Raw genomic sequence first — 20848 nt, forward strand, 5'->3', positions numbered from 1 at the left:
AATGATTTAGTAAACCTAGTGACCGGTAGTGATTTCGGTGGGACCGACATGCAACTCGGTAGGACCTATATGGTTAGGGTTAGGGCATAACGTAATCTCGGTGAGACCAATTTTGGTAATTAGCTAACCAGAGAGTTGGTCAGGTAAACTCGGCGGGACCGATTCGCTATTTTCGGTGAGACCAAAATGTTACGAAAAGGAAACAGAGAGTTTACATTGCAATCTCGGTGGGACCGATCACTCACTTCGGTTAGACCGAAACGTTACGAAGGGAAACAGAGAGATTACAATCCCATCTCGGTGAGACTGAGATCCCTATCGGTGAGACCGATTTGCTTATGGTTTGTGGCAGTGGCTATGACATCTGAACTCGGTGGCGCCGGATAGAAAGAATCGGTGGGGCCGAGTTTGACTTTAGGTTTAGGTCATATGTGGATATGAGAAAGTAGTTGAGGGTTTTTGGAGCATATCACTAAGCACTTGAAGCAAGAAACTCATCAAGCAACACCTCATCCCTCCTTGATAGTATTGGCTTTTCCTATAGACTCAATGTGATCTTGGATCACTAAAATATAAAATGTAGAGTCTTGAGCTTTTGAGCTTGAGCCAATCCTTTTATCCTTAATATTTTGAGGGATCCACTTTCATCATCCATGCCATGCCATTCATTGAGCTTTCCTGAAATATTTGTCTTGGAATAGTTGCCATGCCATGCCGTTGTTATGAATTACCAAAACCACCTAGGGATAGTTGCACTTTCAATCTCCCCCTTTTTAGTAATTGATGACAACATATAGATCAAAGCTTCGACAAATGATAATAAGATTGAAAAAACATCGTCGCTTTGAGAAGTATGTGATAAGCAAGAGCTCCCCCTAAATTTGTGCATAGTTTAAGATTTGCTTTGGACTGCAAATGCACAAGGAATTAGGCTCATGGGTTACTCTTCCATGTCACATACATCTTGGTGGAGTGCTCAAAATAATAAAGGTTGAATGCATGCACTCATCACCAAGCAAAGTGAATTATCATATGAAGATAAATAGGATAATATCATCTAACAAGCATAAGTGTAGCTTATGATCAAACACATGATCATCAATGTCTCACAGATAATAGCATAGTATCTCAAGCAAGCAAAAGCAAATAAAGTTCAACCACGAAGACAAGAGAGAACAAAAGCAAACTCTCTCTCTCTCTCGAAGCCTATAATCTATATATTTTTCTCCCCCTTTGGCAACATGTTACCAAAAAGTTCCTAGAAAATGCATAGTACTATTTCGTCTCTCAGGCTTGGTCTTCAGTTGGTGGTGTTGAGATGGCTCCTTGGACGAAGACTTCAGTTGATGTGGATGGAGCTGAAGGAGTTGTTGCTGGAGCTGGTTGCACTGGAGCTGTAGCTGGTCCAGATGAAGTGGCTCTGGTGTCTGTCACTGGCTCTGCAGCTGATCTCTGAGCTCTAGGCACTCTGGCAAATGCATCAGTGATTGTCCTGCCCTTCCTCTCCTACATGTCATCCTGTAGCTGCTCCACAACTGACTGAATCTCAGTTACTTTCACATCAAGGTCATAGAATTTTTGTTCCATGATTTTTTCCAGGCTCTCCTGGTTTTGAGTTAGGGTGGTCAACCCCTTCTCAATCCTCAGAGTTGATGCTATCAAGTAACCAAGCTGGTCCTGCTTGCTCTTCAAAAAATACTCAGATGCCTCCTCTAGTGTTTTCATCTTGGCAGCCTTCTCCTTCTTTGCTTTCTCCTTCTTCTCTTGAGCTTGCACTGAGGATGATTCATTCTCATTCATGACAACTTGATTGTCCTCAAAGTCTGGATAGAGAACAAAGTGTTCCTTATCCAACAGATATTTTCCTATGCCCATCTTTGAGTTGATCAGCTCCTGGATTTGTGGGGCATACCCACAACTTCTCTTCTGGTCTGCTGCTGTCCTTTTGATTGTCTCAACTATGAGGCTCATGACCTTGAATTTCTTTGGCACATCAAATATGTGTAGAAAATTAATTGCATGCCCTCTTATCATGTTATGGTCAGCTGACTTGGACAAAAGAGTGTGCCTAAGGATCCAATTGATCGTAGGCAGCCCCGATAGAAGAAAATGGACAGACCCAAACTTGAAAGTCTCAAGTGCCTTTTCTGGGATCTCCTTGTACATATGGGACATGGAATTGTGATCCTTCTTCTTCTGGGAGTAGACATCCAAGTCATCTTATTTCTCCTCTGGGGCATTGATCAGATTGGCCCATTCCTCAATAGTTGATTGGTACCTTGTACCTTCAGACATCCAGACAATTCTTCCATCAGGATAAAAATGAGTTGTGGAGTAGAATTGCATAACTAGCTCATCATTCCAGTTTGTGAACTTCTGTCCAACAAACTCATCAACTCCACAAGCCTTAAAGCTGTCATATACTCATGGGTAGTGATCCTCATTTTCTTTCATGAATTTCCAGTCTACCCACCTCATGTCACAAACTATGGGCTTCTTATCCAACAGCGCGGTCTCATAGAAGTCCTGTTGTTCCTTAATGCGGAACCTGTAATCAACAACAGTTCTTCTCCTTATTGCATATGGATCAGACAATCTCCACTGCCTGAGCCCTGCATCTTTCCACAGGTTCATATTCTCAGCCACTGGATGAGCATCATTGTGGTCTGGAATCTTGGGTTTGAGCTTCCTCAGGACTTGTCCTTCATCATCTTCCTCAGCAGCAACTTCAGCCACTGGGGCCTTGTTCTTCTCAACAGCTGGTATGCTCCTGGTATTCCTCTTAGGTGCAGAATTGGCCTTGGAGGCAGCTTTGGGTGCTTCTTTGGGCTTTGATGATGCAGCCCCTAACCTTATAGCATCACCCATCAGCTTTTGTGCCTTGGGTGCTGGTGAGCAACCTCTTCTTCCTCCTCCTCTTCCATCATGGAAGGTTGTCCAACAACTCTGGCCATGGTCTTTCTGACCCTTTCCATTCTCTTCTTTCCTTCTGCAGCTGGCTCTTTGGGATCACGTTTCTCTGGTTCTTGTGTTGATCCTCTGACCTTCAGCATAGGTGTCCTCTTGGCAGGGACCTTCCTATTAAGTCCAGGCTTTCTAGTCTTTGCTGAGACATACTCCTTTTTGAGCACCACTTTCTTGGAAGTAGCCTCATCTTCAGCTGCCACATAGTCCTAATCCTCAGAGTCTGAGGTTCTCTTCCTTCTGGCTCTTGTGGCTGCTTTGGGCAATTGCTAGGAGTGCTTCTGCTACCATCATATGAGGAACTAGAGGGACTAGTGCCCTCACTCATGTGAATCTGCTCTTCTTCCCTGTTCTGGCTGTCACTTTGGTCTGACATGTTGAATACACTGACTACTGACCCTATGAATAGTTATGGATGAGACAGAATGGATGAGCATCACAAAATTCAGAGATTTTTGCAAAAGAATGATTCAAAAACTTCGTTTTAGTTTTCCATAGAAAGCATTTCAGATCAACCGATTTTCAAACTCGGTGATACCGAAGCAGCTTTTGGAACCTAAACTAGTGATCTTGGTCAGACCGAGTCACAGTTCGGTGGCACCGAGACTGCTAGGGTTTCACTGAGTTCTAAAATCGGTCACACCGGTTAGCAATTCTCAGTCAGACCGAGAGTCACTTGTGCAACGGCGTTAGCCAAATCGGTGGGACCGAGTTTTTCAACTCGGTGGGTCCGAGATGGTTTCGGTGGAAACCTAACCCTAAATTTTCAAATCGCATCTATTCTAAGGTTTGTTTTGACTGGATAGAGGTGTTTCTATCGTGGCAAGAATCATAATGAACACAATGTGCTAGGAATTGGACGGGGATAGCACTATGATCGAGTCCATACCCTAGTTTTGCGATGAACTCGCTACGGCGGCAACGGCAGGGATGAATTCCGTTGACGGCGGCGGAGACCAACGACTAGAGGCGGCTGGCGACGAAGTCGACGATCCGGAGACCTAGGAGGCATAGCAAGCTATGCGCGGGCAAAGTGGTTCGGAGAAAGTTTTCCAAATTTTTCCCGTGTGTATATATAAACCGACCCTGTCAGTGTGACAGAGTGGAACAACTCGGTGGCACCGACATGCATAACTGTTAACAGTTACAGCAACTCGGTGAGACCGAAAAGTTCAAATCGGTTGCACCGAGATTGAAAACCTAGATCGACTTAGTGATCTCGGTATGACCAAAATGGAAGACTCGGTCAGACCAAAACACACAAGGAAGTTTTGGAAGTTTAATTTCATGACGAATCGGGGACTCTGATTGCTCCTCACACAGAGTGGTTCGAATCTGACTTGATCAAATTTTGTGATGTAGCATGAATGGAGTTTAAGACAAGAAAAGCATAGATAGCTAGAGAAGGTTCTCAGGCATTCTTGTTCATCCACTTGGCAAAAGGAAAAGAAGCCAATCAATCAAAGCAACAAGTGGATGTCCTCGAATGAGTTAAATATGCAACCAACATGCTCACACAATAAAATGGCAAATGAAATATGTGGCAAAGCATGCACAATCGATTCTAGCATCTATCAAACAATTGGCGATGAATAGGTCATGTATATATGAGTATATTGACTTAGGAGTCAAATGAGAACATTTGATCATAGGTCATACTCATCGTTTAAGCTCAAGTGGTGTTACCACTTTTACATAATGCATTGATATGTTCACATCATTAGAGTTACTTTGACTCAATTCTTAGAGTTAATATCCCCCTAGATGTGAGATCCCCCCTTAGAGGGATGAACTAACCTTGGGTTTTGTCGATGATGACTTCATGTAGGTGTTGAAGAGTGGATGCTCAATGTTGATGTAGATCATTTAGAGCAATCCTTTGGAGTGAGTTGCACTTTCAATACCTACACGGGTTAGTCCCACAAGGAACAAACAAGTATATCCATAGACATAGAGTGATGCACACACAAGATGATGTCCATGAAAGCATTAGGTTACCTTGTCCCTTGCCTTACCAACATGAGGGTTTGTGACTCCTTGAACTAGTGCAAGATGTGGAAGTTGATTGCACTTATCCTTGCCATAATGATATGAGTGAAGAATGTTGACGGAGTCACCCTCAAGAACTATCTAGTTCTTCTTCTTCGGGATCCACATCATCTTGATGGGAATCCTTGGAGTTGTAGTTGTACTTGATGAAGTAGAACTTGACGTAGTATTGGGAACCCACTTGACCAAGGCCTTAGGAGCTTCTTGAAATGCATATATCTCCTCTTGAAGCTTGTCCTTGCCTTTGTTCTTGTGGTCTTGTGGTGGAAGATCATCTTGAGCTTGTGTTCCCTTGAAGGAAGTGGGATCATACTTCTCTTGTTGAGGAACAAACTTCGTCTTGGGGTATTGATCTTCTTCCCACTCAACTCTATTGACATTGAACTTTCGTTCAAAACCAACACCTTGGTTCTTCCGGTGCCTTCCTTGCTTGCGTACAATTTCCTCGAATTGCTTACTCCCGGCAAGGCTCTTGTATACACCTTTCTCTATAATTCCCTTCAATAAGCTATTTTCTTGCTCAAGTGTAACTTGGCTAAGAGAATCATTAGTGGAATCAAGAGAACTACTAGGAGCAACAATGTTGGATTTAGTATGATTATTGTTACTACTAGAGGAAGAATCCTTCTTGTTCTTGTTAATAGACTTGACTTGAGGCATGTAAGTAGATAAGAGTAAACGCTTGGCAATGTAAGAAGAACTTTTCTTGCGAAGATCATCATTGATTGCTTTTAAGAACTCATGCTCTTGCTCAAGATTGATCTTTTCAAAGAGTAACTTCTCATGAGTTCTCAAAAGTTCTCGATAATTCCCTAAGATAGTTTCATGAGCTAACTTAAGAGTGTTTAGTTCTTTAGTTAGATGCTCAATCTTCTCCTTATCATTGCCATTCATTTTATCTTGTTTAGCATGATTAATTGACGTTTCATCATAGTATTCATCACTAGAGTTGTCAATAAGTAAATCATCATCACCTAACAAGTCATCTTCATCACTATTGAAATCAACATACTCGGGGTGAGTTACATTAGGGCCTTTAGCCATGAAGCATCTTCCAATTCCTTCATTTGGTGAATCAAATATGTCGTAGGAGTTGGTTGACACAAGTGCTAGACTAGCAACACCTTCATCTTGAGTATGTTCTGAGTCAGAGTGATAACTTCTCTTGGAGTGATGTTCAGAGTCGGAACCGGATACCCATTCACCAACATGATCTTGATGTCTTCGTTTTATGTAGCTCTTTGATGACTTGTCCTTCCTTTCCGAATCTTTGCTTCTCCCGGATGTTCTTCATTCATAACGATCATATCTACTCCTTCTCTCTCTTGGCGGTGATTCTTCTCTTTTACTTCTTCTCTTGGAAGAATCTTCTCTTCTTTTGTAGGGTGCTGTACACTCATTGGAATAGTGTCCGGGTCTCCCACAATTGTAGCAATTGTGCTCTCGACTGGGAGATCTTTTATCATTGTAAGACCTTGACTTGGAGCTTCTTTCTTTGCTTCTACTCTTGTAGAATTTGTTGAAGTTCTTCACCATTAAGCTCAAATTCTTAATTGAAGGTTTGTTTCTCACTTGATGACGTAGGGGCTTCACATGAGGCTTTGTAAGCACCACTTGACTTGTTGTGAAGTTCCACTTTATCCTTGAGTGACATCTCATGAGCAACAGTTCTTCCAATGACCTCCGTTGGCTTGAGATTTTTGTAGTTGGGCATCATTTGGATCAATGTGCACACGGTATCATATTTTCCATCCAATGCTCTTAGGATCTTCTTGATGATGAATCTGTCGGCCATCTCTTCACTTCCTAAGCCTACAATCTCATTTGTGATAAGAGCAATCCTAGAGTACATTTCAGCGAAACCTTCACCATCCTTCATTTTGAACTTGTCAAGCTGACTTTGGAGCACATCCAACCTGGATTCCTTGACGGAGTCAGTACCTTCATGCATATCAATCAAAGTATCCCAAATTTCCTTTGCATTCTCAAGACGGCAGATTTTGTTGAATTCTTCGGGGCACAATCCATTGAAGAGGATATCACAAGCTTGAGCGTTGTATTGCAGCATCTTCAATATATCCGCACTAGCTTCATGGTTTGGTTCCCTCCCATCAAAGAATTCACCTTGCAAGCCAATACACACAATAGCCCAAACAGCGGGGTTATGTCCGAGAATATGCAGTTTCATCTTATGCTTCCAAATAGCAAAATTAGTGCCATCAAAGTAAGGACCTCTATGGTGATAATTTCCCTCACTAGACGCCATACTCTCCTAGGTTGTGAAACCAAGGCTATGACCACGAAAAGCTATGGAAATCAAAGCAAATGGAGACCAAAGCTCTGATACCACTTGTAGGACCTTGAAGTATGTCTAGAGGGGGGGTGATTAGACTACTTGAACAATTAAAAACATAACCTTTTCCCAATTTTAGTCTTTGGCGGATTTTAACTATCTTAGCACAAGTCAAGCAATCTTCACACAATTCAAGCAGGCATGCAAAGAGTATCTGAGCAGCGGAAAGTAAAGCATGCAACTTGCAAGAATGTGAAGGGAAGGGTTTGGAGAATTCAAACGCAATTGGAGACACGGATGTTTTTGTCGTGGTTCCGATAGGTGGTGCTATCGTACATCCACGTTGATGGAGACTTCAACCCACGAAGGGTAACGGTTGTGCGAGTCCACGGAGGGCTCCACCCAAGAAGGGTCCACGAAGAAGCAACCTTGTCTATCCCACCATGGTCGTCGCCCACGAAGGACTTGCCTCACTAGCGGTAGATCTTTACGAAGTGGGCGATCTCCTTGCCCTTACAAACTCCTTGGTTCAACTCCACAATCTTGTCGGAGGCTCCCAAGTGACACCTAGCCAATCTAGGAGACACCACTCTCCAAGAAGTAACAAATGGTGCGTTGATGATGAACTCCTTGCTATTGTGCTTCAAATGATAGTCTCTCCAACACTCAACTCTCTCTCATAGTATTTGGATCTGTAGGAAAGAAGATTTGAGTAAAAAGCAACTTGGGGAAGGCTAGAGATCAAGATTCATACGGTAGTAATGGAATATCTTGGCCTCAACACATGAGTAGGTGGTTCTCTCTTAGAAATGGTTAGTTGGAAGTGTAGGTTCGTTCTGATGGCTCTCTCCATGAATGAAGAGGAGGTGGAGGGGTATATATAGCCTCCACAGAAAATCTAACCGTTACACAAAAATTACCAATCTCGGTGGGACCGAATCAAGAAACTCGGTCGGACCGATTTGGTAAACCTAGTGACCATTAGTGATTTCGGTGGGACCGACATGCAACTCGTAGGACCGATATGGTTAGGGTTAGGGCATAACGTAATCTCGGTGAGACCGATTACACAAACTCGGTGAGACCGATTTTGGTAACTAGCTAACCAGAGAGTTGGTCAAGTAAACTCGGTGGGACCGATTCGCTCTTTTCGGTGAGACCGAAATGTTACGAAAAGAAAACAGAGAGTTTACTTTGCAATCTCGGTGGGACCGATCGCTCACGTCGGTTAGACCGAAATGTTATGAAGGGAAACAGAGAGATTACAATCGCATCTCGGTGAGACCGAGATCCCTATCGGTGAGACCGATTTGCTTAGGGTTTGTGGCAGTGGCTATGACATCTGAACTCGGTGGCGCCGGATAGAAAGAATCGGCGGGACGAGTTTGACTTTAGGTTTAGGTCATATGTGGATATGAGAAAGTAGTTGAGGGTTTTTGGAGCATATCACTAAGCACTTGAAGCAAGAAACTCATCAAGCAACACCTCATCCCTCCTTGATAGTATTGGCTTTTCCTATAGACTCAATGTGATCTTGGATCACTAAAATATAAAATGTAGAGTCTTGAGATTTTGAGCTTGAGCCAATCCTTTTATCCTTAATATTTTGAGGGATCCACTTTCATCATCCATGCCATGCCATTCATTGAGCTTTCCTGAAATATTTGTCTTGGAATAGTATTAGCTCAATGAGCTATATGTTATTATGAATTACCAAAACCACCTAGGGATAGTTGCACTTTCACCAGCACAGGGCCGCATTAGGTACAAAGTTGGTGTTGTGTTAGCTAGTAGTTCCGGGGAGTGACTTATCTTAGGAGCTTGAAGCCATTTCTCAGCGTTGCGCCTGGCCCGTGTGTCAGCAGCTGGGAGGTTGCCTAGTGAGGTCTTCGCGAGCCTCCTCCTTCTCCCCCGCACTCCCCTTCGCGCTCTTCGTCCTTTGGTCCCGGCCCTCGAGCGGGCTTAGCCATCGCTGGTATGCCAGGTCGCGATGCCGTGAACAAGGCCAGGAGGTGAGGGCTGGAGGGCCAGTAAGAGCCCGTGAGTCGCGATGCTCAGGTGCCCCCCTTTAACGCTCAAGCAGTTCATGCGGGTGAGAGGAAGAGAGGCCGCGGAGGCCTCGTCCGACGCTGTCCCTCAGAAAAACCCTATAAACTCATCACGAGAAAAAGGAGAGTTGCCATCACAATCGTCAGCCAGCCACCGGTTGCTCTCGGGGAGTGATGAGGGCACTGAGGGCTTGGTGAGGTGGCACTTTGCGGGGCTGCCGCGGCCAGAGCTCCGCCACTCAGGTTTGTCGATGTTTAGGGACGGACCCATGCACATGTGTCGTGCCAAGGAGAGCATCACCGAAGGTTGGCGTCAATCAAGCGGGCGGTCAAGCCAATCAGGTTAAGTATGGAAGGGTAGATTAGCTTAGGCAGGTGCGAGAGCGATACACGCCACTGGGTCAGGACCGAGCGGCTTGGGGATAATGCAGCCCGAGGGGCACCCCCAACAAGGTAAGCAACAAACATGAGCAAAATGGATACATGCCGCAGGGACGGACCCATGCGACCTGGGAATGATGCAGCCCTGTGGGCGCTCCCAGCTGAAATGGAACTTTGAAAGATGTCACCTGATATGGTTGAAGTTATAGGGATGCTGAAGTAGCTGACGACACATGATGCGGAAGCCGATCCTCACGAGCCCCTAGGGCCCAGAGCCTCGGGAGGCTCCGGGGGCAAAGGCGGCTCTTCAAGGATCATCTCCATCTCTGCCAGGACTGCACAATGCCTGACTTCCTGAGCCACCAGGACGCTCGTCAGCAGGCGCTGATGAGCAGCGACCGCGTTCGGCAGCCCGAGAGACATGCGAACGTAGCTATGGGGTGACTCCTCGCAACGTCCCACGCGCGAACGCTGGAGGTGCTCCTGAGATACGGCTCGGTTGAGTCCTGGTACGTCGATGCAGACGCGCAGCCCACCATCCTCGCCTGGATGGGGAGCTACGGCGAGTAAGCGGCGGCTGCCGCACATGATTCTTTACTCCTGCAACTCCTGAATGCTTCTTACGATGAACTCCTGAGGGTTTGGCCCTCCTTGCTTCACACTGTCTTGAGGGAAACATGCTTCGAAACACGCCTCCAAGTGGTGCCCGGGCGCCTCCCTCATGACCTTGGCAAAGTCGATGGCCCTCCAGGAGAGAGCCCCCGAGCCTTGCCCGAGGAGGGCGTCGGGCGCGCCTTCCTATGCAACAGAGGGAAGCGCCCCTTAGACGGGCACGGATCCTGGTGCGGCGCCCCTGGATGTGCCTGCCTCCTGATGGTTCGGACCAGGTGAAGTTTTCTTCTTCTTAGGGACTGCCTCAGGAAGGCCCCCGTTTCTGTGATCTGGGTCTTCGATTGCCGCGGCCTGGAAGGCACGCTCAAGAGAACACACTGCATCCTTCTCCTAGCAAGGAACTGTGATGACTCCACTGCTTCCTGGCATCTTGAGGACATTGTAGCCATGGTGAGTCACTGCCATAAACTTGCCCAGGGCCGGATATCCAAGGATGGCGTTGTAGGGTAGGTGAATGTGGGCGATGTCGAAGTCGATGAGCTCAGTGCAGTAGTTTTTGCGCTGTCCGAAGGTGACAGGGAGGCAGACCTGCCCTATCGGTGTGGTAGAACCGTTGGTGACTCCTGAGAAGGGCTTGGTCGGCTGAAGCTGATCATACGGCACTTGGAGATTGTTGAAATTTTCGACAGACAGGACGTTGAGTCCTGCCCCACCATCGATGAGGGTCCTAGTGACCTGCACGTTGCTGATGACTGGGGAATAGAGCATTGGGAGGACACCAGTTGTTGCTGCGCACTTTAGTTGATCCGCTGAACTGAACGCGATGGCACACGTGGACCACCGGAGAGGGCGGGAGGCTTCGGTTTTTGGGAGGACGACATTCACCTCGCGAGCAAACTGCTTGAAGATGCACTGAGAGGCTAGTGCTTGAGCTTCGCCTAGGATGCAAGCAATTGCACGCGGCTCCTGGAAGCCCCCAGCCCCCTCGTCCTGATGCTGGTCTACATTCCTCCTTGGTGGTGGCGGCGGTGGAGGGAGGCCTGCATTGCCTTGCGGGTGGTCCTTGCGAGGCTAGTCCCTCCAACCTCCCTCGCGAGGCTAATCCTGTCAACAGTCCTCGCGAGGTCGGTCACGCCACCCCTGGCGAGGGCCACAGTCTTCCCATCATCCTCCACCTCTTCCTCCTCCTTTGCCGTAGCCCCGATCGTTGCGCTTGGGGCATGGGCCGATACGCTCATCTCGCACAGCCCTGAGCTCCTGGCATTCATTGGTGTTGTGGGTGTGGAGGTTGTGGTACACGCAGTACCGGCTGCCCTTGGATGACTCCGGCTGATCCCTGCCTTGCTTGGTATCTGGCTCAGGTGTGAGCACAACTGCTCCTTTGCGCTTCACGTCCTTGACCTTGGGCTTCTTCTCTTCCGGATCGGCAGCTGGAAGCTCGAGGAGGGAGAGGCGTCCTTCCTTAGCCCTGGCGCACTTGGTTGCTAAGTTGAACAGCTCTAGAGAGAGGCACAGGTCCTCGTGGATTGCTAGCTCTTCCTTCATCTTGATGTCTCGGACGCCATAGGAGAAGGCTGAGATACTGGCCTCCTCAGTCACCTTGGGGATCTTGAGGCGGGCATTGTTGAAGCGTTGGATGTTGTCGGATTTAGGGTTCCGTCAGACCCTTAAGGTTCGAACTCTGGGGTGCGCGCGGAGATCACACCCCCTACCGGCTCATGTCTTGTTGCCTCGCAAAGGATCCGGGCTACACGAAGAACAACACAAGGGACACAAGGTTTATACTAGTTCGGGCCACCATTGTGGTGTAATACCCTACTCTAGTTTGTGGTGTGGTGGATTGCCTCAGGGGCTGATGATGAACAATACAAAGGAAGAACTGCCTCGCGAGGGGAGGAGTTCTTGTGTCGGTGGTTCTGGCTAAGGTTCGATTGGTCGACCTTCGGATCCCCCCTTTCCTACACTATGGTGGCTAGCCTTATTTATAGAGCGAGGCCCTGGTCCTCTTCCCAAATATTGAGCGGGAAGGGTGCCAACAATTGGCCATTTTGAGGGGGAACATCTAGTACACTTATCCTGACTAAAGTCAGCCCTCGCCTGCCAATGACTCTGATGATGACGCCTTCCTGGGCTCCATGATGACCTCCATCCTGCCGCTCTACTGGTCTGGTCTTGTTGCACCAAAATGGTTGCCTTTGCTTGATATCCTCGCCTGCGCTTGCCCCATTTGCACTAAAGAGGAAACAAGGACTCTGCGCAGGCCGGCGCTCGCCTGGCACCCAGCTGGCTTCGGTCGTCATGGCTTGCGTCACGGGCACCTCGTGAGGTACCCCGCCTTGATCTCTCCACCTCCTCGCGAGCCATCCTAACGAGGCTGCGCCTGAGGAAGCTTCCTGTCGTCCGCCCCGTGAGGCTTGGCCCCTCGCGAGGGTCTTGAGCATGTGTCGATGAATATGGGCCGTACTGGGCCACTCCTTGAGCCATACTGCAGGCCATAGGCAGGCAAGTCTGGGTACCCCCGTTCCCAGAATGCCGACAGTAGCCCCCGGGCCCAAGGCGCGCCTGGACTTGTCTTAGCAGAGAAGCGAAGGGGCAAGTGCGAAGAGCCGCGGGCCCCAAAAGCCTGCGGCCTTGGGCGCCGCATGGACGTGGGCGTCCCCGCTTCCCCACGACGCCTCGGCAACCGCATGACTTGACAAAAGGGCGGCCCTGGGCCAGGCTTACCTTCTTTGCCTTTGCCAGTCATTTGTCCCAGATCCCCTTTCTCGCTCTCCTTTGCCTCCCTTTTCCGAGTTCTTTCTTTCTGTTCTTCGCCAGTACAACCTGCAGGCTCTGCACCTACACCCCAACTATGTTCTTCTTCTGGCGATTTTCTCCTATTATTGCGAGGCTCATATTGGGGTAAAGCCCTCGGTGGCCCTGCTACGCAACTACTTTTACCTCCGGGTTTCTCGCGGTCCCATCACCGCATGCACGAGCTTTGTCGCGTATTCCAGCTCCAACGCCATCTCGAAGCATGGGAAGAGGATCGAAGGCTTCCGGAGCAAGTGGGTCATGGTGGATGCCGGGCGCATCCACCCTCGGCTGATGCTGCCTACGGGGCAGCCTGAGGCCGTCGACACCTGGTCCCGCGCGGAGGTCGTCAATCCCCGTGTGAAGCCAGTGCTGAAGAGGATGGACGCAGACCTGTGGCTGGCCAGCATGGCGACGACGAAGTTAACCGGGCGACGCTCCTGAGGGAGTTCCTGGAGCACCGGGTGGCTCCACTTCAGGAATATTCGCTCCCCCTATGGAGGCTCGGGGAAGCCGACGTCGCCCTCCGCCCGAGCCCCGCAGTCCTGGCCGATGGAGATCTGGCCGCGGTCCTCCAATCCTTGGTTGGGAAAGACGTGGCGAGACTGGAGGGTGCTCCTGCACCCCTGTTCCTTCGGGATGACTGGGAGCAGGTGGTGAATTCCATGCCTGCCTTCAACGGGGAGGGGCCTGTGCATGCGGACGTTCCCAAGGACCTGGCGGCCCTGGCGACGGTGAACGTATCTTCCCTAGACTCCGGCAGGGAGGAGGAAGAAGAGGGGGAGGAAGAGGAGTCTGACTCTGAGGCGACCGACGAGGATTCGGGGAAGTCCCTCCCCTAGCGCAGGTCCCGCGCCCTTTGCCTGATTTCGGACGACGACGAGGACGGAGACGAGCGAGGCGGGGAGAGTTCACCCCTGATCCCGAAGGACAGGACGGGGCTGGTTCTTCGTGGGCCTGCTCCGGCTCCAAGGCGGTCTGAGGCCAGCTTCAATTCCTCTGACGTGCCTCCTGCTTCCGAGTCTCCTAAGGCTGACCCCAGCAGCCGGCTCTCGGGCTTCAAGTTTGGTCGGAGGCTGCTTGAGTCCACGATCGATGAACAGTAAGTGCTTGATTTTCGTTTTGCTTCCTGCTCCTGTTGCTGAGGCTTGACGTCCATATTCCTTGGCTAGGCCGATGCCTGCGGCGAAAAGGCTGAAGGGGGCCCCTAAGGCTTCGCCAGGGGCAACGCTTCCACCTGCGGGAGAAGGAGGTGGCGAGGCCCGAGCCTCCCCTGCCCAGTCATCCTCGCGAGGCCAGGTGGGGTGTGCTGGTGTGAGCTCAGCCCCCGTGGCCCAGGTGAATCCAGAGGCGTCCCTACCTGATGCCACCGCTGCAGCCGCCGGGGCTCAGAAGGTCCCGACGCATGGCGCTGTGATCACGCTGCCTTCTTCTCCTCCTACTCCGCCAACCGCCATTTCTCCGACTCCCTCTACTTTCTTGGATCATGCTGCTGCTGAGCTGGACCGGCTGCGAGAGGATCTTCACGGCGTTGACCCCTGCCTGGTGGCCGGGTGCCTGGAGTTGGCCTCTGGCTGGGTCCGCTATGAGGACAAGCAGGCCATCCTCCAAGCCAAGGCCGCTCGCGACGCTGCCTTGGGGGAGGTTGCGGATGTCCGGGACCGCTGCAAGGCGCTGGAGAGCGAGCTGCAAGGCCTGCGTAACCAGCACGCCAAGGAGATTCGTGACCACCAGGAGAAGGAGAAGGAGATGAAGACTTGAGAGGCTGCTGTCAAGGACCGGGACGCCGAGCTTGATGAACGTTGTGGTCGATTGGATACGCTGGAGGAGGCGTTGGAGGTGAAGAGGATCAAGCTGGACGGCAAGGCCAAGGTCCTGGCCGAGGACCGCGTGGCCTTTGCTAGTTGGAGGAGAGGGCTCGCGCCTCGCTGAATATGCTATATGATGGTGGCCTAGAAAAGCCGCTAGCTGGCGCTGAGGATGGCCCCGCCAAGTTGCTTCCCTTCCTGGTCCACGCACTTGAAGATGTCGCCATCGGCCTTGGCTCCATGGCTGAGGCCGAGGTGCGTGTCCTTTCCTCTGCAGTGCTAACGTGTGTCTTCACCCACGTCTATCTTCGCGACCCCAACATCAATCTTGATGGCCTGCTGGAGCCTGCGAGCGGCGATCTTGCCGCTGCCGCTGCTGAGGCGGTGAAGGGTCGAGCGGAAGCCCTGCCGGCGAAGTTCTGCGCCTTCATCACCAAGCCAAGGCAAGATGCTGCCAATCCTGGGGCTCCGCGAGGTGAAGCCGCCCAGCGCAACTCCACCGCCGGGAAGTGACCCCTTCACGGCTCCTGTCCTGTTTTAGTTCCTGCAACATGCATCATGCCTCGTGGAGGCATTTAAACTTGTGTTTGGCATTGTGAAAACAACCTATGGACAGTAATATTTGCTTTTGAATTCCTTGAGATTTGCGCTTTCCTTCCTACTTGCTTGTGTTCTACGTCTGCAAAACCCGGCCCCGCGCATACCTCAGCCGCCGTTAGCCCCGACCGGGAACCAGGACGGGACCAAGGAGTGAGGTGCTACGTGACCAGTTAGGCACCTGAGTCGCGATGCTCAGGAGTCCCCCTTGACGCGCAAACAACAAGTAGGGAGGGGAGGTGTAGGAGTGGATCTACCATTCTACGTCGGCAGGGCCCGGCCCCGCGCATACCTCAACCACCGTTGGCCCCAGACGGGACCAAGGAGTGAGGGGCTACGTGACCAGTTAGGTTCCTGAGTCGCAATGCTCAGGAGTCCCCCTTGACATTCAAACAACCTTCATACCTTGGCTCCGCAAGGGGAAAGACGTGCGATGAACCAGGCCCGAGGGACCTGGCTGGGTGGCGTGCGCTCGGGCGTGGCCTGGGCGTGGCCCCCGTGCCTAGCCCCCTCACGTGGCGCTCTCGAGGGGAGGCGTTAAGATAGGCCAGTCACTGAGCTCTGGGCTCCCTGAGGTTAATGCGGCCGTGGGGCACCCTCAGTTGTTTATCACCAGCACAGAGCATAGCGCTTCCGTATGTGTATGGGCATAGCCGCTCCTCGGAAGTGTCGTCAGCCAGCGCGGAGCATGGTGCTTCCACTGGTGCGTGGGAGGGGGATCCCCTCCGGGAGGAGCCCCCGGGGCGTGTACAGCCCCACCCCAACACGTGGCTGGCACGGTAGGTCTTGATGAGGTGTATCTGGGCACCCGCGAGCCAGCGCGGGACTCACGGGGCCCTACCTCAAGGCGGGTTGCGCTTGGCTCTAGGCCTTTGTTTATAGTGTGTTCCTGCAAGTTTGGTTAGATGCCGATGCTCTACGTCCTCAGGTCCCGTCCCTCGAGTGAGCTCAGTCGTCGCTGGTATGCCAGGTCGCGATGCCGTGGACAAGGCCAGGAGGTGAGGGCTGGAGAGCTAGTAAGAGTCCATGAGTCGCGATGCTCAGGTACCCCCCCTTTTAACGTGCAAGCGGCCAGCATGAGGGAAGAAGGGTGCCTTCACAGGCATCATGTAATAATCATGGAGGGTCAAATGCACGACATGAATAAACGAGGGAGATACATGCCGCTGGGTCAGGCCCGAGCGGCTTGGGGATAATGCAGCCCGAGGGGCGCCCCCAACAAAGTAACTTAAAGACATGAGCAAAAGGGATACACGCCGCAGGGGCGGGCCCACGCAGCCTGGGAACGACGCAGCCCTAGGGGCGCTCCCAGCTGAAAATGAAACTCGAAGGATGACACCTGATGACATCGGAGATGAAGGAATGCTGAAGTAGCGGACGACATGCGCTGCGGAAGCCGATCCTCACGAGCCCTTAGGCCTAGGAGCCTTGGGAGGCTCCGGAGGCGCTGGTGGCTCCTCGAGGACCATCTCCATCTCCGTCAGGACTGTGGAATGCCTGACCTCCTGAGCCTCCAGAATGCTCCTGATGAGGCGCCGACGTGCAGCAGCCGCATTCGGCAGGCCGAAAGGCATGCGAACATAGCTGTGGGGTGGACCTCGCAGCGTCCCACACGTGAGGGCCAGAAGCGCTCCTAAGAGGCGGCTCGGTTGAGCCCTGGTACATCGATGCAGACGCGTAGCCGTCCATCCTTGCCTGGATGGGGAGCTATGGCGGGTAAGCGGCGGTTGCCACTCATGACTCTTGACTCCTGCAGCTCCTGAATGATCTCGCTGATGAACTCCCGAGGGTTTGGCCCTCCTTGCCTTACTCCTTCCTGAGGGAAACGTGCTTTGAAGCACGCCTCCAATTGGTGCCCGAGCGCCTCCCTCATGATCTTGGCAAAGTCGATGGCCCTCCAGGAGAGAGCCCCCAAGCCTTGCTCAAGGAGGGCGCCGGGCGCGCCTTCCTATGCGACAGAAGGAGGCGCCCCTTGAACGGGCATGGATCCCGAGGGGCCTGCCTCCCGAGGGTTCGGACCAAGTGATGTCTTCTTTTTCTTAGGGACTATCTCGGGAAGTCTTCCGCTCGTGTGCTCTGGGTCTTCGATTGTCGCGGCTTGGAAAGCACGCTCAAGGCAGCACACTGCATCCCTCTCCTCGTAAGGCACCGTGATGACTCCACCGCTTCCAAGCATCTTGAGGACATTGTAGCCGTGATGGGTCACTTCCATGAACTTGGCCAGGGTTGGGTCCGGGAGGATGGCATTGTATGGCAGGCGAATGTGAGTGACGTCGAAGTCAATGAGCTCGGTGCGGTAGTTGTCGGGCTGCCCAAAGGTGACAGGAAGGCAGACTTCCCCTATCGGAACGGTGGAACCATCAGTGACTCCTAAGAAGAGCTTGGTTGGTTGAAGCTGATTGTACAGCACTTGGAGATTGTTGAAGGTCTCGACGGACAGGATGTTGAGTCCTGCTCCACCATCGATAAGGGTCCTAGTGACTTGCACATTGATGATGATTGGGAGCAATGCATCGGGAGGACTTCGGCCGTGGCTGCGCACTTGAGCTGATCCGCTGAGCTGAATGTGATAGCGCACGCTGACCACCTGAGAGGGCGCGTGGCCTCAAGCTTGGGGAGGACTGCATTCACCTCGCGAGCAAACTGCTTGAAGATGCATTGACAGGCTGGGGCCTGAGTGCTGCCCAAGATGCAAGCGATTGCGCACGGCTCCTGGAAGCCCCCAGCCCCTTCATCCTGATGATGGTCTTCATTCCTCCTCGGCTGAGGTGGCAGAGGAGGGAGGCCTAAGTTGCCTTGAGGGCAATCCTCTTGAGGCTGATCCCTCCAGCCTCCCTCGCGAGGCTGGTCCTGCCAGCGGTCCTCGCCAGGTCGGTCACGCCACCCTTGGCAAGGCCACGGTCTTCCCATCGTCCTCCACCTCCTCCTCCTCCTCGGCCATAGCCCCGGTCATTGCGCTCAGGGCGTCGACCTGGACGCACATCTTGCACAGCCCTAAGCTCTTGGCATTCGTTGGTGTTGTGGGTGTGGAGGTCATGGTACACACAGTACCGGCTGCCCTTGGATGACTCAGGCTGATCCCTTCCTTGCTTGGTGTCCGGCTCTGCTCCAAGCATAGCAGCCCCCTTGCGCTTCACATCCTTGACCTTGGGCTTCTTCTCTTCTGGATCGGTGGCCGGAAGCTCGAGGAGGGAAAGGCGCCCTTCCTCAGCCCTGGCACACTTGGTCGCCATGTTGAATAGCTCCAGGGATGTGCACAGGTCTTCATGGATTGATAGCTCCTCTTTCATCTTGATGTCACGCACGCCATCGGAGAAGGCTGAGATGATTGCCTCCTCAGTCACCCTGGGGATCTTGAGGCGAGCGTTGTTGAAGCGCTGGATGTACTTCTGCAGGGTCTCTCCTGGCTGCTGCTTGATGCGGCGCAGGTCGCTCATGGCCGGGGGCAGGTAGCGAGTGCCTTGGAAGTTGGTGATGTAGTGAGTGCGCATCTCGTCCCAGGAGGAGATCATGCCAGGAGCCAGGTTTAGGAGCCAGGTGCGGGCACCGTCCTTGAGCGCCATGGGAAACCAGTTCGCCATGACCTTCTCATCCCCGTTGGCTGCTTTGATGCCCATCTCATAGAGCTGTAGGAACTCCGCAGGGTCGGCCGTGCCGACGTAGCGCGGGGGCAGATCTGGCTTGAACTTGCCTAGCCAGGCCATGCTGCACAGCTCGGCGGTGAAGGCACGACAGCCTGCAGTGGCCACGGGAGGCCTTTGGTGACGAAGAGCTTGATCTTGGAGGTCTCCGCGCGCTGCCGCCAGGAGCAGCGCGGGGTCTTGGCGCGCTGGAGCAGGAGCGCGGTCATAACGTGCCGGTGCGGGGAGCACATGGGCTGCTTCTTGAGGACGAGTGATCTCTCGGTAGCTCTTCTCTTGCTTCACGGGCGCTGGACAGAGCGGGTCCCATCCAGGGGCCGCGCGCCTTGGGGCCAGGGCGCCTTCTTGAGGGGGAGGTGGCTGAGGCGCCTCCGGAGCTGCGTTGCCCGCGCAGGGCGGGGGGCGGTGCAGCGAGAGGGATGGTGCAGGGGAGCCCCCGGTGGCGCTGACGAGCTCGGTGAATCGGGCGAGCCACTCGTCATAGAGGTCGTCGACGGGACGGTAGTGCAGGAGCTCCAGCGCCAGGAGCAGCGCGGCGTGCGCGTCCGCAGGTGCGCGATGGGCGTGGGATGACGAACCTGTAGGACCTTGAGAAGAGGTGTCTAGAGGGGGGGTGATTAGACACTAAGTACCAAAGTTGCAGTTTTTAGGATTCTTTAAGTTTAAGTGGAGTTTAGGCACAACTTTAACATTCACAACATATAGCAAGCAAGCATGCAAAGAGTATATGAGCAGCGGAAAATAAAGCATGCAACTTGCAAGAATGTAAAGGGAAGGGTTTGGAAGATTCAAACGTAATTGGAGACACGGATGTTTTTGGCGTGGTTCCGATAGTTGGTGCTATCGTACATCCACGTTGATGGAGACTTCAACCCACGAAGGGTAACGGTTGCACGAGTCCACGGAGGGCTCCACCCACGAAGGGTCCACGAAGAAGCAACCTTGTCTATCCCACCATGGCCGTCGCCCACGAAGGACTTGCCTCACTAGCGGTAGATCTTCACGAAGTAGGCGATCTCCTTGCCCTTACAAACTCCTTGGTTCAACTCCACAATCTTGTCGGAGGCTCACAAGTGACACCTAGCCAATCTAGGAGACACCACTCTCCAAGAAGTAACAAATGGTGCGTTGATGATGAACTCCTTGCTCTTGTGCTTCAAATGATAGTCTCCCCAACACTCAACTCTCTCTCATAGGATTTGGATCTGGTGGAAAGAGGGTTTGAGTGGAAAGCAACTTGGGAAAGGCTAGAGATCAAGATTCATATGGTAGGAATCGAATATCTTGGCCTCAACACATGAGTAGGTAGTTCTCTCTCAGAAATAGGATGCTGGAAGTGTAGGTTCAGTCTGATGGCTCTCTCAACGAATGAAGAGGAGGTGGAGGGGTATATATAGCCTCCACAAAAAATTTAACCGTTACACACAATCTACCAAACTCGGTGGGACCGAATCGTTAAACTCGGTCAGACCGATTTAGCAAATAATGTGACCGTTAGGGTTTTCGGTGGGACCGGAATGCAACTCGGTGGGACCGATTCGGTTAGGGTTAGGGCATAACGTAAACTCGGTAAGACCGATTACACAAACTCGGTGGGACCGATTTTGGTAATAAGCTTTCCAGAGAGTTGGTCAGGCAAACTCGGTTTGACCGATTATCAAA

The sequence above is a fragment of the Triticum dicoccoides genome, chromosome 7B, assembly GCF_002162155.2.
Source record: "Triticum dicoccoides isolate Atlit2015 ecotype Zavitan chromosome 7B, WEW_v2.0, whole genome shotgun sequence".
NCBI classification, from domain to species: domain Eukaryota; kingdom Viridiplantae; phylum Streptophyta; class Magnoliopsida; order Poales; family Poaceae; genus Triticum; species Triticum dicoccoides.